At 46.4% G+C, this 18,878-nt stretch overlaps 1 pseudogene; it reads left to right on the forward strand.

Moving 5' to 3' along the window:
* Window positions 1–6,366: 6,366 nt before the first annotated feature.
* Window positions 6,367–8,699, forward strand: LOC100392940 (dnaJ homolog subfamily C member 17 pseudogene; annotated as a pseudogene).
* The last annotated feature ends 10,179 nt before the right edge of the window (window positions 8,700–18,878 follow it).

Genomic DNA, 18,878 nt, shown 5'->3' on the forward strand with positions numbered 1-18,878 from the left:
CCTGGACACGCAGGTGGAGAGGGTGCTCTTCTGGTTCCTCCTGCTCAGGTGTCCCAATCACACAATCATGAGTGTGAGGAAATGTTGGATATGACACAGATTCTACTTCTCAAGCTGTTTCACACTGTGGTTTACCTAACAGTGTTTTTGTGGGGTCATGCATGGGGATTTGGTCCTCCCTGCAGACCAAGGACTTCTTGAGCACAGATTTCTTGAGCAGCCTAGAGAAGCTCTGGCCTCACCAGTCCACACTAAAATCTGGGTCCTACAGGCCCTGGTTGGTTGAAGCACAGCAAGGTTGACAAGATGGAAATATTGACTTTATAATATCAAAAAGAAAGGATGTCATGGGCCAATGGAACACAATAGAGAACCCAGAAATAATCCATGCATTTATAGCCATGGATATTTTTTCACCAAGGCACCAAGAACATACCTTAGGGAACAGACAGTGTCTTCGATAAGTGGTGCTGGGAAAATGAGAGCTATCTCTGTGTGAAGAACAAAACTAGACCCCTATGCTTCACTGTATATAAAATCAAATTAAAATTAAGTAAAAACTCACATGTAAGAAACTACAGGCCAGGCAAAGTGGCTCAGGCCTATAATCCCAGCCCAGGCCTAGGTGGACAGATTGCCTGAGCTCAGGCATTCGAGACTATCCCAGCCAACATAGCAAAACCCCGTCTCTGCTAAAAATGCAAAAATTATCCAGGTATGGTAGTGCACACCTATAATTCCAGCTACTAGGGAGGATGAGTGAGGCAGGAGAATTGCTTGAACCCGGGGGATGGAGGTTGCAGTGAGCTGATATCACGCCACTGCACTCCAGCCTGGGCAACAGAGTGAGACTCCATCTAAAAAAAAAAAAAAAAAAGAAGAAGAAGAAGAAAAAGAAAACACCGAAGAAATGCTTCAGAATACTGGTCTAGGCAAATATTTTTTGAGTAAGACACCAAAAGCACAGGCAACCAAAGCTAAAATTGAAACATAGGGTCACATCAAGCTAAAAAGCTTCTGCACAGAACAAAACTTTTTTAAAATTTAAATAAAAAATAAAGTGGACCAGGTGCTGTAGTTAATGCCTGTAATCCCAGCGCTTTGGGAGGGCCGAGGCAGGCAGATTTCCTGAGGCCAGGAGTTCTAGACCAGCCTGGCCAATATAGTGAAACCCTGTCTCTACTAAAATACAAATAATAAGCCAGGGATGGTGGCGGGTGCCTGTAATCCCCAGCTACTAGGGAGGCTGAGGCAGGAGAATCCCTTGAACCTGGGAGGCGGAGGTTGCAGTGAGTCAAGATCGGGCCACTGCACTCCAGCCTGGGTGACAGAGTGAGATGACTCCATCAAAAACAAAGACACAAACAAACAGAGTGAAGCGATGACCCACAGAATGGGAGAACATGTTTGCACACTATTCATCCAACAAAGGATTAATAGCCAGAATATCTAATAACTCAAAATCAAACATCCTAAATAATACTATTAAAAAATAGGCAAAAGCCATGACATGCCTGGCCCTGCGGTCTCCGCACCCTGCCAGCAGCTCCACCCTGCGCCCAGCCCAGCCTGCAGGGACTAGGCCTCGCCCGGCGCCACCGGCGGCCTGGACCCCTGGGACTCCTCAAGCTGGTGCCTCTCGTCCAACTTGTGACCCTCATCAAACACCCTGCGGGCCCAGGCGGGCCGGGGACCCGGCCGTCATCCAGACCAAAGCCATGACATCGTGCTGCCCTAGTCGCCAGCCCCCTCAGAAGTCACAGACTTGAGGTAGGCAGCCATAGTCTGACGATGGACTGACGGGCCGGGGGTGTGGGACTGCCCCTCCAAGTCTCCGGCGGTTCCCCCTCATCACCCTGCGCCCACCCCCATCGCCCCTGCCCCCAGAGGTGGCCTCATGTGCGAGGGGGCTGCCTTCACCTCGGTGCCTCAGTTTCCCCAGCTATAAAACGGACAGAGCAGCCCAGTGGCCAAGAGGAGCCACCTGTGGAGCCCCACCCACTCCCTGCTCGCCCCCCACCCCCCTGGCCACCCCCTACTCCCCTGCTCCCTCCTGCCCCCACGCCCCCTCCCGCCCCTGGCCCTCTAGGTGGCCGGAGGTCTGATGAGGCTGGTTTTCTTTATTTTATTTCATTTCTTTCTTTATTTTTTGAGACAGGGTTTCACCATGGCCAGGATGGTCTCCATCTCTTGACCTCGTGATCCGCCCTCCTCAGCCTCCCAAACTGCTGGGATTACAGGCGTGAGCCACCTCGCCCGGTCTGAGGATGGTTTTCTAAGTGCAATACTTGTCCCCCAGTGTCCCCATCGTGCTCAAGCAATAATCGGCCCAGCCCCCATCCACACATGTCCCGCGGTGACCTCCGGGAGCAGCACCTAGGCTCCTTGCAGCACCCTCACTGAGAGGCCGGCTGTCCGGGCTGCGCAGGGCGCCGGGGCGAGGCTGGGGTTCCCCTGCCAATGAATGAACTGACCAGCGGAGGCAGCAGTGCCCCCACCGTGGCCCCCATGCCCCACTGACCCCTACACCCCTATGCCACTCAATAAACGACAGCATGGGCAAAAAATTTAAAAAGGAAAAAGATCTCAAAAGATATTTTCCAAGAGAAGACATACAAATGGGCAACAGGTATATGCAAACATGTTTAGCATCACTAATCATCATAGAAATCCACGTCAAAACCACAATAAAATATCATCTAACCTCCGTTAACATGCCGATTATCAAAGAGTCAGAAAACAACAAATGCTGACAAGGATACAGAGAAACAGGAGCACTCAAACACTCTTGGTGGGAATGCAAAATAGTTTATCCACTACATAAAACTGCATGGAGGTTCCTCAATAAACTGCAAATAGATTCAGCAGTCACACTGCTGTGTACATGCCCACAAGAAACTCGGCATATCAAATACACATCTGCACTCCCTTGTTTATTGCAGCACTATTCACAACAGCTGAAATACAAAATCAACCTAAGCATCCACCAACAGATAAATGGACAAAGAAAGTGTGGTACTGGCCGGGCGCGGTGGCTCGCGCCTATAATCCCAGCACTCTGGGAGGCCGAGGCGGGTGGATCACAAGGTCAAGAGATCGAGACCATCCTCGTCAACATGGTGAAACCCCGTCTCTACTAAAAATACAAAAATTAGCTGGGCATGGTGGTGCATGCCTGTAATCCCAGCTACTCGGGAAGCTGAGGCAGGAGAATTGCTTGAACCCAGGAGGCGGATGGTGAGCTGAGATCACCCCATTGCACTCCAGCCTGGGTAACAAGAGCGAAACTCCATCCCAAAAAAGAAAAAAAGAAAGTGTGGTACATACACACAAAAAGAAAGGATTTGTGAATATACTAAAAGCCATTGAATTGATGCCTTAAATGGAGAAGTTGTATGCTATGTGAACTCTATTTCAATAAAGTTTTTAAAAACATAGGGGGTGGAGCATGATGGCACACACCTGTAATCCCAGGACTTTGGGAGGCTGAGACAGGCAGATCATGAGGTCAGGAGATAGAGACCATCCTGGCTAACAAGGTGAAACTCCATCTCTACTAAAAATACAACAATTAAAAAAAAAAAACAAGTTCCTTATGTCCAAGCTGGGCGGCTTGGATAGAGCGACACACTATCTCAAAAAAAAAAAAAAAGAGTTTCTTCTGTTATTTTTTTTTTCTTTCCCAGACAGAGTCTTGCTGTCACCCAGGCTGGAGTGCAGTGGCATGATCTTGGCTCACTGCACCTCAGCCTCCTGGGTTCAAGCGATTCTCCTGTCTCAGCCTCCCAAGTAGTTGGAACTACAGGTTTGTGCCACCATTCCCTGCTAATTTTTGTATTTTTAGTAGAGAAGGGGATTCACCATGTTAGCCAGGACAGTCTCGAGCTTCTGACCTCTCGATCTGCCTGCCTCGGCCTTGCAAAGTACTGGGATTACAGGTATGAGCCACCACACCTGGCTGAAGGAACTCTTACTTAACAAGAGTCATAGGCATTCTTGGAAGCCTTCTGCAAGATCTTGTTTTAAGTTCTGCAAGTTTGCAGTTCAACGAATGTGAAGCTCATTACTTGATAAATACATTATGTATATTTGTGAAAAATTGATAGCCCCGAGAACATTGGTGCTTAATCATTGGTTTTAGCACTAGTCTGTTGAAAACTGAAATGTCCTTTGCACTCTGTCATTTCGGTTTGTTGATGTTTAACCACATCTGAGTCATCCCTTTTCTTCTGCTCTTGGAGGCTGCCCTGGGGATTCCCTGTTCATCCAGTTTGATGGGAATCCTCAAAAGTCCATCAAGTACCAAAATAAATGGCTATATTCTGTAGAATGCTTTTAATGGGGTGATCACATATGACCAGGAGGTAAGTGATTATTGTCATTTCCTTTGCAAAATGTGTTGCTTGTCAACTCTTGATTTACCCAAGGCAGGAGGAAAGAAAGGGAGTGAGGGAGATTGATCAGAAATTCCCATAATAATAAGCTGTTTTTTTTTTTTTTTTTTTTTTGAGACAGATTCTCTGTTGCCCAGGCTGGAGTGCAGTGGCACAATCTCAGCTCACTGCAACCTCTGCCTCCCGGGTTCAAGTGATTCTCCTGCCTCAGCCTCTGGAGTAGCTGGGATTACAGGCATGCACCACCATGGCTGGCTAATTTTTTTGTATTTTTAGTAGAGACAGGGTTTCACCATGTTAGCCAGGCTAGTCTCAAACTCCTGACCTCTAATGATCCATCCCTTTCTGCCTCCCAAAGTACTAGGATTACAGTCATGAGCCACTGTGCCTGGCCTGCATGTTTCTTTATACAAGTCATTTCACAAAGAAAATCTGAAAAAGATAACTAAGTTGATTTAAATTTTTTAAAAAAGGAATACTATTCACTGAAAAAGCAGTGTGAGCTGCGTGCAGTGGCTCGTGTCTGTAATCTCAGCACTTTGTGGGGCCGGACGGGTGGATTGCTTGAGGTCAGGAATTTGAGACCAGCCTGATCAACATGGTGAAACCCTGTCTCTACCAAAAATACAAAAATTAGCTGGGCATTCTTTTTTTTTTTTTGATATGGAGTCTCACTCTGTTGCCCAGGCTGGAGTGGTATACAGTGATACAATCTCGGCTCACTGCAACCTCTGTCTCCTGGGTTCAAGCCAGTCTTCTGTGTCATATTCCAGAGTAGCTAGGATTACAGGTGCATGCTACCATGCCCGGCTAATTTTTGTATTTTAGTAGAAATGGAGTTTCACCATGTAGGCCAGGCTGGTCTCGAACTCCTGACCTCAGGTGATCCACCCACCTCGGCCTTCCAGAGTGCTGGGATTACAGGCTTGAGCCACCATGCCCAGCCAGAACATACTTTTGTTGCTTGACATACTCACTCTTGGAACCGTCTTTCCTAACCCCCTTGCTAGGCCCAACAGAGCATAGGAGGAGCCAGAGTGTGTTTCTGTTTGACCCCAGCACCTCTGAAGATCTTTCAGTTGAGCCTGAATAAAGGTGGAAACAAAAATCTTGGGCATCTCCTTTTCTATTGATTATAGGGCAGTTGTAAGATCCTGAGAAGTAAGAATGTGTTCTACATGTGACTCAGTACATCTTTATTAAATAAGATTAAAATAGCTAAACTCTTTATTGCTTTCTGCTGCTATAACAGAATACCATACACTGAGTGATTTATAAAGAATAGAAGCTTAAGGTCTGCAATCCCAGCCTTTAAGAGGCCGAAGTGGGTGGATCACAAGATTAGAAGTTCGAGATCAACCTGACCAAAATGGTGAAACCTTGTCTCTATTAAAAATACAACAATTGGGCCGGGTGTGGTGGCTCACGCCTGTAATCCCAGCACTTTGGGGGGCCGAGGGCGGGTGGATCACGAGATCAACAGATTGTGACCATTCTGGTCAACATGGTGAAACCCCGTCTCTACTACAAATACAAAAAATTAGCTGGGCATGGCGGCGCGTGCCTGTAATCCCAGCTACTCAGGAGGCTGAGGCAGGAGAATTGCCTGAACCCAGGAGGCGGAGGTTGCGGTGAGCCGAGATCGCGCCATTGCACTCCAGCCTCGGTAACAAGAGCGAAACTCCGTCTCAAAAAAACAAAAACAAAACAAAACAAAACAAAAATACAACAATTAGCCGGGCATGGTGTTGCATGCCTGTAATCCCGCCTATTCAGGAGGCTGAGGCAAGAGAATCACTTGAACCTGAGAAGTGGAGGTTGCAGTAAGCTGAGATTGAGCCACTGCACTCCAGCCTGGGTGACAGAGCAAGAGCCGGTCTCCAAAAAACAAACAAACAAACAAACAAACAAATGTATTTGGCTCATAATTCTGGAGGCTGAGGAATCTAAGATCAAGGGGCCACAACTTGTGATGGCCTCCTTGCAGTGCCATACCATAGCAGAGGGGCAAGCGTGCACAGGACACAGGGAGTGGATGGAAGCTGAATTTACCCTTTTATCAGAAGCCCACTCCCTGGGTAATCCCATCTTCCCTCCAGATACCAGCATTCATCCATTCATGAGGGCAGAAGCCTCATGACCTAATCAACTCTTAAAGGCCCCACCTCTCATTCTTTCTTTTCTTTCTCTCTCTTTCATTTTCTTTCTTCTGTCCTTCCTTCTTTCCTTCCTTCCTTCCTTCCTTCCTTCCTTCCTTCCTTCCTTCCTTCCTTCCTTCTTCTCTTTTCTTTTGTTTTCCTTTCTTTTCTTGAGATGGAGTTTTGTTCTTGTCACCCAGGCTGGAGTGCGACGGTGCGATTTCAGCTCACTGCAGCATCCACCTCCAGGATTCAAGAGATTCTCCTGCTTCAGCCACCCGGGTAGCTGGGATCACAGGCACCTGCCAAGAGTTCTGGCTACTTTTTGTGTTTCTAGTAGAGACAGTGTTCACCATGTGCCAGCCTGTTGTAAAACTCCTGACCTCATGTGATCTACTACTCACCTCGGCCTTCCAAACTGCTGGGATTACAGGCATGAGCCACCATGCCTGGCCGGGCCTCACCTCCTAATACCATGAGTTTTGGAGGGGGCATTCAAACCACAGCACTTACTTTGCCTTGTTTTTTCTGAATCTCAGGATGTCTTCCCAAATGGTTTCATTTCTTTGTGGACAAGGTAAAAGCAAATAGTTGTGCTTTATCATCAACCATCCAAATTCAGAATGATTTCATTTGTTTTCTTCTTTTCTTTTTTGTCAAGAGGGTTACTGCCTACTGAAATCTGAACTGATTTCACAGAACTCAGAATAACAATAAATTAACCTATGATTTAATTTGTTCAACTTTTCCTTTATCCTCCCTTCCCTTTCATCAATTTTATGAAGTGTGTTATGCTATGTAGGGGTTAGAACTTCGGATTGTTAAGAGGACATCTTGCCCTCCCCCGTTAAGTACAGTAAAATGACAAAAAGATGATAAAACCATGGTGATACTCTGGTAGTCCCAGCTACTCCAAAGGCTGAGCTGGGAGGATCCCTTTAGCCCAGGAGTTGGAGGTCAGCCTGGGCAGCATAGCAAGACCCATCAATCAATTCATCAATCAATGGGAATAAAAGGAATCATTCCTCCCAGTTTCAAAAAGATAAATATCATCCAATGTTGTGAACATCAACATCCAAGATTAAAAACAAGTTGAGAGCTGGAGATATACACGGGGCTCACAGGCAGGTTTGGGAGATTGGATTGGAAGCTAGGTTATTAATTCAGGAGGCAATTCCCAGGAGGCTAAGTGCCATTGGGATCTGGCAGCTCCCACACTGTCTCGCTTGGACTCCTGGGAGTTCTCCCTCAGACTCCAGGGAATTGTTGTAGCTTAGATCCTTGGTAGTTGGTGTTTTGACTCCAGTCAGGGCTGGAGCCACAGTGGTGACCAAGAAGCTCTTGCAGATGGACCTGAACACCCTTCTAGGCATCCAGGAGATAGCGACAGACAAAGAGGTGAAGAAGGCCTACAGGCAGAAGGCCCTCTCCTGCCACCCAGACAAAAATCCCGATAATCCCAGAGCCGCTGAATTCTTCCACCAGCTTTCCCGGACCTTAGAGGTACTGACCGATGCTGCAGCCAGGGCTGCATGACAAGGTCAGGAAAGCCGGGAAGCAGGCAGCAGAGAGGACCCAGAAACTTGAAGACAGACGGAAGAGAATGAGGCTTGAACTGGGGGCTCAGGAGTGGCAGGCCCAGGCTCTGGGGAGCGAGGAAGCCCAGGGCAGCTGGAGACCCAAGACGCTGGAGCAAGAGATCAGGTGCCTTCAAGAAGAGGGCACGTAGCAGCTGGAGGAACAGCAGAGGCCGATCCGGGAGCAGATCCTCCAAGAACATGACCAGAGGTGGAGAGAAAAGGCCGAAAGCACTGAAGGCAGAGGAAGCCCCAAACTGAAGCTCAAATGGAAGTGTAAGATGGAGGATGCCTCAAAAGGCAGCTACTCCCAAGGTGTCCTCCTGCAGAAGTACAGGGAGGTTCACAACCTGGTGCTTTCCAGCAAGAAAGCAGGAATAGCCGTGGTGGAGTTTGCCACAGTCAAGGCTGCGGAGCTGGCTGTCCAGAATGAAGTTGGCTTGGTTGAGAACCCGCTGAAGATTTACTGATTGGAGGGACGGCCCCAGGGCACAGTGCACCCCAGCCACCCAGGGCAGTCCAAGGACTCAGCGCTGCTGGACAGGGACTCTGAGAGCCTTGTCATCAGGCAGTGGAGTGCCAACAGCTAATCATCACTCAGAGGCTGCAGAAGCAGGACTAGGGGAACAGCCTGGGGAGCTGGGCTCAGCCCTCCCACCCACAGCCCTTTTCTTAAACATCAGCAATCACCAGCAACAAAAGTAGACATTCTGTACATTTTGACTTGAAACTGTTGCTTGCCTTCAAGTCAGTCTCTCTGTTGTTGCCATGTCATCTTCAAATTCAATTCACATTGCAAAAATACAGCAGCTATTATCAACAAAGGCTGCAGAGGGTATTTCTTGAGTTGTAAGAGCTACTAGAATAATAGGATTCATAATCCTAGCAGCATAGGAATATGTTTATGGGCCACATTCTAGGAGTTCTTTTGTTGTGTTCTTCTCTTTTTTTTTTTTTTTTTTTTGAGATGAAGTCTTGCTCTATTGCCCAGGCTGGAGTCTGGAGTACAGTGGTATAATCTCGGCTCACTGAAACCTCCGCTTCCAGGGTACAAGGGATTCTCCTGCGGCAGCCTCCCTAGTAGCTGGGATTACAGGCACAGGCCACCATGCCTGGCTAATTTTTTGTATTTTCAGTAGAAACAGGGTTTTACCATGTTAGCCAGGCTGGCCTTGAACTCCTGACCTCAGGTGATCTGCCCATCTCGGCCTCCCAAAGTGCTGGGATTACAGGCATGAGCCACCGCAACCAGACTCCTTTTAATTTTTCTTTCTGAAATCCCAAGAAACTGTAGTGCATTATTGCCAGTGTGTGAAGGAAGATGGGTAGGGAAAAGAGAGTTTCAAATAAGGCTTCAGGCCAGGTGTGATGACTCACAACTGTAATCCCACTATTTTGGGAGGCTGAGGTGGGTGGATCACCTGAGGTCAGGAATTTAAGACCACCTGGCCAACATGGTGAAAGCTTGTCTCTACTAAAAACACAAAAATTAGCCAGGCCTGGTGGCAGGTGCTTGTAGTCCCAGCTACTTGTGAGGCTGAGACAGGAGAATCACTTGAACCAGGGAGGTGGAGGTTGCAGTGAGCCGAGATCACACCACTGCACTTTAGCATGGGCAACAGAGTGAGGCTCTATCTCACAAAACAAACAAACAAAAACAAAAAGAATAAGACACTAAGGTTACAAAGGCCAACTAGACCAGAAGTGTTTTCAAACTTTAACATTCACAGAAATCACCTGGGGAATTCTTGTTAAGATGCGGTGGGTTCTGATTCAGTCTGTGATTCAGTATTTCTTCTTTTTAGATGGAGTTTCTCTCGATATCTGCTCACTGCAACCACCCCATCCCAGGTTCAAGTGATTCTCCTGCCTCAGCCTCCCAAGTAGCTGGGATTACAGATACTCACCACCACGCCCAGCTAATTTTTCTATTTTTAGTAGAGACAGCGTTTCACCATGTTGGCCAGGCTGGTCTCAAACTCCTGACCTCAGATGATCTGCCCACCTCAGCCTCCCAAAGTAATCCCAAAGCCTCCTGGGATTACAGGCACAAGCCACTGTGCCCGGCCTGATTCAGTAATTCTAACAAGCTCCCTGGTGATGCCAGTGCTACTGGTCTTTAGACCATACTTTTGTAAGCAAGGATACTTAAAGCTCAAAAGGAAGGTTTTTCTTTTTTGTTTTTTGAGACAAGGTCTCACTCTATTACCCAGGCTGGATTCACTGCAGCCTCCGCCTCCCAGGTTCAAGCCATTCTCTAGCCTCAGCCTCCTGAGTAGCTGGGATTACAGGTGTACACCACCAGGCTCAGCTAACTTTTGTAATTTTAGGAGAGAGGAGGTTTCATCATGTTGGCCAGACTAGTCTCCAACTCCTGACCTCAAGTGCTGGGATTACTGGCATGAGCCACCACACCTAGCCTCTCTTTCTTTTAAATAAATTGATTGGATAATAACATGGCTCCTTAGAAGGAATTTGCTTTTACATGTCATATTAAGGTTTCTCTTCTCAAATTAGTCCAATAACTTAAGTGCTTAGGCTACAAAAATTGAGAATCATAGTCAGTAAAGGAGGTTAAAAGAAATATTTGTACCAGGTGCAGTGGCTCATGCCTGTAATCCCAGCACTTTGGAAGACCAAGGCGGGTGGATCAACTAAGGTCAGGAGTTTGAGATTAGCCTGGCCAACAGGGTGAAACCCTGTCTCTACTAAAAATACAAAAATTAGCTGGGCATAGTGATGGCCACCTGTAATTCCAGATACTCAGGAGGCTGGGGCAGGAGAATCACCTGAACCCAGGAGGCAGAGGTGCAGTGAGCCCAGATCCCGCCATTGCACTCCAGGCTGGGTGAAAAGAATGAGACTCCATCTTAAAAACAACAACAATAAAAACCCCACCATATTTGGGTTTGGGCTGGGTGCAGTGGCTCACGCCTCCCCACTTTTCAGTGGCCAAGATAAGAGGATCACTTGAGTTCAGGAGTTTGAGACCAGCCTGAGCAACATAGTAAGACCCTGTCTCAATTAATTCATTTTATTTCATATTTTATTTTTAATTTTTGGTTTTTTTTGAGATGGAGTTTTGCTCTTGTTGCTCTTGCTTCCCAGGCTGGAGTGCAACCTCCACCTCCTGGGTTCAAGCGATTCTCTTGCCTCAACCTCCCGAGTAGCTGGGATTACAGGCATGCACCACCATGCCTGCCTATTTTTAGTAGAGATGGGATTTCCCCATGTTCATCAGGCTGGTCTCAAACCCCTGACCTTAGGTGATGCACCTGCCTCAGCTCCCAAAGTGCTGAGATTACAGGCATGAGCCACCATGCCCAGCTCTATTTTTTTTTTTCTGTCACCCAGGCTAGAGTGCAGTGGAGCGATCTCTGCTGATTGCAACCTCTGCCTCCTAAGTTCAAAAGATTCTCCTGCCTCAGACTCCCAAGTAGCTGAGATTACAGGTACATGCCACCACACCCAGCTAATTTTTTGTAGAGATGGGGTTGCACCGTGATAGGATGGTCTCGATCTCCTGACTTTGTGATCCTCTCACCTTGGCCTCCCAAAGTGCTAGGATTACAGGCATGAGCCACCATGCCTGGCTACATTTAGTTTTTAATTCCATTTTCACTTACATGGTATTACCTTAGTACAGAAGCAACTTCAAGAAATCAGCTAGATACCTACAAGAAAAGTATTGCACTTATCCTAGGAGCCCTTAAAAGGAATAGGTACTGTCTTTATTAGATAATGAGAGTAGCCTGGATTCTGGAGGGTACCATTTTTACACCACAAATTTGGGTTTTTCTTAATTCAATCAATAGGCTGGGCATGAGGCTCACGCCTGTAATCCCAGCCCGTCAGAGGCCAAGGTAGGTGGATCACCTGAGGTCAGGAATTCTCAACCAGCCTGGACAACATGGTGAAATCCCATCTCTACTAAAAATACAAAATTAGTCAGGTGTGGTGGTGCAAGCTTGTAGTCCCAGCTACTTGGGGAGCTGAGGCAGGAGAATTGCTTGTACCTGGGAGGCGGAGGTTGCAGTGAGCTGAGATTGCACCATTGCACTATAGGCTGGGCTTTAGGCTGACACCCTGTCTCAAAAACTGAAAAACAACAACAAAAAAATATATAACCAACAGGGCTCCAAGTTATGTGAATCTGCAGCAATAGAGGTAAATTTTGGGTGCCTACTAGAATCATCTGCATGGCTATATTTGACTGGCTTAAAAAAAATAAAACTAAAAGTAGAATCATCTGTGGCATTTAAAGACCTATTGATACCCGGCCCCATCCGAGACCAACTCATTGAGAATGACTGGGAGTGAAACCCATGCATTGGTAATTTTTAAAACTCTCTGGCTGGGCACGATGGCTCACACTTGTAATCCCAGCACTTTGGGAGGCCAAAGTAGGAGGAGGATCGCTTGAGGCCAGGAGTTCGAGACCAGCCTGGGCAACATGGTGAAACTCTGTCTCTACAAAAAAATACAAACATTAGCCAGGCGGTGTTTGTATTGGATGGGAAGCACCTGTGGTCCCAGCTATTGAGGAGGCTGTGGTGGGAGGATCACGTGAGCCCAGGAGGCAGAGGTTGCAGTGAGACAAGATCTCGCCATTGTACTCCAAAGGAAAGAAAACAAAACACTCACCAAAATGCAGACGCTTTTGAGAATCCATGCTAGAGTAGGTAACTCTCTGGGCATATTGTATTAGGCCTAAGTAAATCCATATTATAATAACATTGCTTTTCAAATAGGAGCTCTGAAGCCTTCACCTGCTGCTAGTTTGGTAACAGTATTGATCTCAAATGCCAGTTGCTGGTATAGCAGCGTGTAAACAGCTCTCATGGCTTTTGAAAAATGGAGATATAACTCATATACCTTACAATCTTTCTATTTAAAGTGTGCAATCCAGTGGTTTTGGGATATTCACAGAGTTGTGCAACCATCACCATAATCAATTTTAGATCATTTTCACCACCCCAAAAAGAAATTCATACCTGTTAGTTAACACTACTCAATCCCTCCATCCTCCCCAGACCGAGGCAATCATTAATCTACAGATTTGCATATTCAAGTCATTTTACTTAAATAGAATTGTATAATATGTGGTCTTTTGTGACTGCACTTAGTGTAACATTTTTTCAGGTCATGCATGCTATAGCATATAACAGTCCTTTGTTTTTATTGTGAATAATATTTTACTGCATGGATATGCCACATTTTAAAACTCTGGGGCCTGGTGTGGTGGCTCACGCTTGTAATCCTAGTATTTTGGAAGGCCATGGCAGGAGGATCACTTTAGCCCAGGATGAAGAGGCTGCAGTGAGCCAAGATCACACCACTGTACTCCAGCCTGGGTGACCAAGTGAGACCTCGTCTCATAAAATAAAATAAAAATCTTTTCATCAGTTGATGAACATTTCGGTCTCAGGTGCTTTTAAGATTTTGTGTGTGTGTGTGAGACAGAATCTTTCTCTGTCACCCAGGCTGGAGTGCAGTGGTACAATCTCAGCTCACTGCAACCTCTACCTCCCAGGTTCAAGCCATTCTACCACCTCAGCCTCCCAGGCAACTGGGACTACAGGCATGCACCACCATGCTGGCTAATTTTTTTTTTTTTTGTATTTTTAGTAGAGATGGGGTTTCACCATGCTGGCCAGGCTGGTCTCGAACTCCTGATATCAAGTGACCACCTGCCTGAGCCTCCCAAAGTGCTGGGATTACAGACGTGAGCCACTGCGCCTGTCCTGAGATTTTTTTTTTTTTTTTTTAGAGATAGGATCTTGTTCTGTTGCCTAGGCTGGAGTGCAATGGTGCAATGATGTCTCACTGCAGCCTCAAACTCCAAGGCTCAAGCAATCCTCCTGCCTCAGCCTTCTGAATAGCTAGGAGTCTAAACGTATACCACCATGCCTGAATGATTTAAAAAAAAATTGTAGAGATGAGGGTCTCTATTTGTTAGCCAGGCTGGTCTGGAACTTCTGGCCTCAAGTGATCTTCCTGCATCAGCCTCCCAAAATGCTGGGATTATAAGCATGGGCCAACAGGCCTGGCCAATTTAAGACTTTTTAATTTTATATATTTAATTTAAGAGTTTTGAAAAGGCGATATAATTGCGTATAAGTATCCTTCCAGAAGTTTTTCTTTTTTTTTGAGACAGTCTCATTCAGCCACCTAGGCTGGAGTGCAGTGACATGATCTCAGCTCACTACAACCACCGTTTCCTGGGTTCAAGTGATTCTCTAGTCTCAGCCTCCCTAGTAGCTGGGATTACAGGCACCTGCCATTATGCCTAACCAATTTTTATATTTTAGTAGAAACAGGGTTTCACCATGTTGGCCAGGATGGTCTTTTTGTGTGTGTGTGTGTGAGGCAGAGTCTTGTTCTGTAGCCCAGCTTGGAGTGCAGTGGGGCAGTCTCAGCTCACTGTAACCTCAGCCTCCTGGGTTCAAGTGATTCTCCTACCTCAGCCTCATGAGTAGCTGGGATTACAGGCACCTGCCCCATGCCTAGCTAATTTTTGTATTTTTAGTGGAGATGGGGTTTCACCATGTTGGCCAGGGTTGTCTCGAACTCCTGAGCTCGTGATCTGCTGCCTTGGCCTCCCAGAGTGCTGGTATTATAGGTGTAAGCCACCAGACCTGGCGGCAAGGCTGATCTTAAACTCCTGACCTCAGGTGATTCACCTACCTCAGCCTCCCAAAATGCTAGGATTATAGGCATGAAAAACCAAGCTCAGCCCAGAATTTTTTAATTCCATGTGTATACATTTATAATGAAAAAAGAAATAGGATCTTTACTTGCTACAGCAGAGTCCCTTTTTAAAAATCTTGTATTAATAGAAGCGGAAGTTGGTTAGTTAATTCAAATGGTTTCCCGATAGTAACCTGCTGGACATAGTAGTCAATAGGCTGTTAGCATCACTCATATGTTTTACAGGGAAATAGAAGGTAAATGTTTGTTAGGTCAGGTTCAGTTAAGAGAACTGCTCCTGCACTTGGACTTTTTTGAAGAAGATAGATTTTTCCTATCTCATTACATAATAACGTTTATTGAACACCTACTATTCTGAAAAGCATTGTCATAAGTGCTTTATATGCATTAATTCCTGTAATCATCAGTAACCCTATGAATGGGTACCATTAGTGTCTCCTTTTTATAGATGAGGAAACTGAGGTGTACAGGGAGGAAAATTAAATTATTCACGGTTACGCACAGTATGAGAGGCAGAGTTTGAATTCCAACTTAGTCTGGTTAGAACCATTCTTAAGCATGGTACGCTACGGCCTTTTTGTCAGTTTAAATTGCTTTATAAGATGTGATTATAGGAATGTGCCAAGTCATAGTTTATTTTATTTTGTTTTGTTTTATTGTCTATTTATTTAAAGACAGAATCTTGCTCTGTGACCCAGGGGGGAGTGCAGTAGCATGATGTTGGCTCACTACAACCTCTACCTCTCGGGTTCAAGTGATTCTCATGCCTCAGCCTTTCAGGTAACTGGGATTACAGGCATATACCATCATAACAGCGTAATTTTTCTATTTTTAGTAGTGTTGGGGTTTTGCCATGTTGGCCAGGCTGGTCTCAAACTCCTCTGCTCAAGTGATCCACCTGCCTCAGTCTCCCAAAGTACTGGGATTACAGGCATGAGCCACTGCACCCAGCCTCATGTCATAGTTTATTAATCATTTATTCTAAGAAATGAAAATTTGCCGGGTGCAGTGGCTCATGCCTGTAATCCCAGCACTTTGGGAGGCCAAGGCAGGCTGATCACTTAAGTTCAGAAGTTGGAGACCAGCCCTGGCCAACATGGTGAAACCCCATCTCTACTAAATATACAAAAATCAGCTGGGCATGGCAGCAGGTGCCTGTAATCCCAGCTACTCCAGAGGCTAAGGCAGGAGAATCACTTGAGCCCAGCAGGTGGAGGTTGCAGTGAGCCAAGGTCCTGCCACTATACTCCAGCCTGTGTGGAAGAGTGAGACTCCGTCTCAAAAAACAAACAAAGTTAACACTGTGATAATACACTTTGTGGAGTCACGTTTCTGGTGTTCAAGGCAGAGGAGGGAATGTGTGCCTCAGCTCTAGGAGAGACCGGTCTGCCTTCTGCATTTGTTCTGCCTGTGTCCCTGGCTGATGGATAGTGCCTGCCAACTTGAGGGTACATCTTGCCTCCCTAGTCTACTCAAATTCACATAGTAATCTCCTTGGGAAACATCCTCCCAGACATACCCCAAAATAATCTTTTACCAGGTTTCCACGTGTTCTTTCATTCAGTCAAGATGACACCTACAATTTTGTTTTTTGAGACAGAGTCTCTCTTTGTTACCCAGGCTGGAGTGCAGTGGCTTGAACACTGCTCACTGCAGCCTCAACCACCCAGGGTCAAGCAATCCTCCTGCCTCAACCTCCTGAGTGGCTGGGACTACAGGCATGCACCACCACACCCAGCTAATTTTTGTAGAGATGGGGTTTCACCATGTTGGCCAGGCAGGTCTTGAACTTTTGGGCTCAAGCAATCTGCCTACCTCGGCTTCCCAAATTTCTGTGATTTCAGGCGTGAGCCACCTTGCCTGACTGACACCTAAAATTAAGTCCCCAAGCCCATCTGTTGTCACCAAGGGACCCATTTCTATCTCCCTAAATCATAGTTAATGTATAAAGAAATAACAAGGTGATTATTCACCTGTCATGATTCAACTAATATAATGCAACTGTGCAGCGTACAACCGAAAACACACTCATCCCTTCCGCAGAATTCATCCCTCAGGATTTCAACACTTCGGATTTAGATTTTTGGGGGGGAATTGTGAGTTTTGAGATTTTAGATGTGAGATATTTTGATCTTTCTGGATTTAATCTTTTTTTTTTTTTTGAGATGGAGTCTTGCTCTTGTCACCCAAGCTGGAGTGCAGTGGTGCAATCTCGGCTCACAGCAACCTCTGCCTCCCGGGTTCAAGCAATTCTTCTGTCTCTGCCTCCCAGTAGCTGGGATTATAGGAGCCATGCCCAGCTAATTTTTGTATATTTAGTAGAGACAGGAATTCACTAACTTGGCCAGGCTGGTCTTGAACTCCTGACCTCGTAACCCACCCGACTAGGCCTCCCGAAGTGCTGGGATTACAGGCGTGAACCATCTCACCCAGCCAGGATTTAACCTATTTGACAATTAAGCAGACTAAGCCACAGAGAGGGGATGTGAACTGCCCAAGGTCTCACAGGTGGTGTTTGTAGCTGAAAATTGAACCAGGGTCTACCTCAGAAACAGATTCCACACTGAGCCTCCTCCTGAGAAGCCTGCTCTCAGGTTTTGAGGAAATTCATGGTCAGTAAAATGTGTCTCAGGAAATTGTTCCTCTAATGCATCAGTCAGGATAAACAAGATTATAATGCAGTAACATGCAACCTCCATTCTCTCTGTCTCTCTTTTTTTTTTTGTTTCTGTCATCCAGGCTGGAGTGCAGTGGCCCAACATTGGCTCACTGTAACCTCCACCTCCTGGTTCAAGCAATTTTCCTGCCTCAGCCTCCTAAGTAGCTGGGATTACAAGCACACCCCACCACATCCGGCTAATTTTCGTATTTTTAGTAGAGACAGGGTTTCACCATTTTAGCCAGGCTGATCTTGAACTCCCAGCCTCAAGTGATCCACCAGCCTTGGCCTCCCAAAGTGCTGGGATTACAGGCATGAGCCACTGCACCTGGTGCAACCCCCATTCTCTAGTTTACAACAACAAAGCTTGATTTCTGTCCCACAGGACACATCCACAGCAGCCTAATGGATGCGTCTGCATTGTAACATCAAAAGTCCTATGGCAAAAAGAAAAGAGACACACCCTGCCACTTGCTGACAGAAAGTTTCTGCTAAAAAGTGACACAGGTGGCCGGGCACAGTGGCTCACACCTGTAATCCCAGCACTTTTAGAGGCTGACGCCTGCAGATCACCTGAGGTCAGGAGTTCAATCCTGGAGAACATGGTGAAACTCCATCTCTACTAAAAATACAAAAATTAGCCAAGTGTGGTGGCACATGCCTGTAATCCCAGCTCAGGAGGCTGAGGCAGGAGAATCGCTGAAATCTGGGAGGCAGGGGTTGAGGTGAGCTGAGAGCATGCCATTGCACTCCAGCCTGAGCAACAGAATGAGACCTTGTCTCAAACAACAACAACAAAAAGTGACACAGATTCCTCCCAGCCACATTTTGCTGATCTAAGCAAGACATCAGCAAATATCGTCAATGCCAATACAAGCCAGACAGCTGAAAGTTTTTCTTTCCTTTTGCTTTTCTTCTGTTTCCCACTAAGATTCACTCTCCACCTTTCTTCTCTCTTTCAATAACCAGTCCATGGTTTCACTTTCTTTACTATAAGAAAATGCTGGTCAGGTGCAGTGACTCAAGTTGAAGCAGGTGGATCACTGCCGGTCAGGAGTTCAAGACCAGCCTGACCAACGTGATGAAACCCCATGTCTAGTAAAAAAATACAAATACAGAATTAGCAAGGCGAGGTGGCACATGCCTGTAATCCCACATAATTGGGAGGCTGAGGCAGGAGAATTGCTTGAACCAAGGAGGCGGAGGTTGCAGTGAGCCAAGATCTGGCCATTGCACTACAGCCTGGACAACAAGAGTGAAACTCCATCTCGGAGAAGAAGAAGGAAGAAGAAGAAGCAGAAAGAGGAGGAAGAGGAAGAAGAAAAGAAGAAGAAAAGAGCCAGGCATGGTGGCTCACGCCATAATCCCAGCACTTTGGGAAGCTAAGGTGGGTGGATCA

This window comes from Callithrix jacchus, chromosome 14 (genome assembly GCF_049354715.1).
Source record: "Callithrix jacchus isolate 240 chromosome 14, calJac240_pri, whole genome shotgun sequence".
Classification (NCBI taxonomy): Eukaryota; Metazoa; Chordata; class Mammalia; order Primates; family Cebidae; genus Callithrix; species Callithrix jacchus.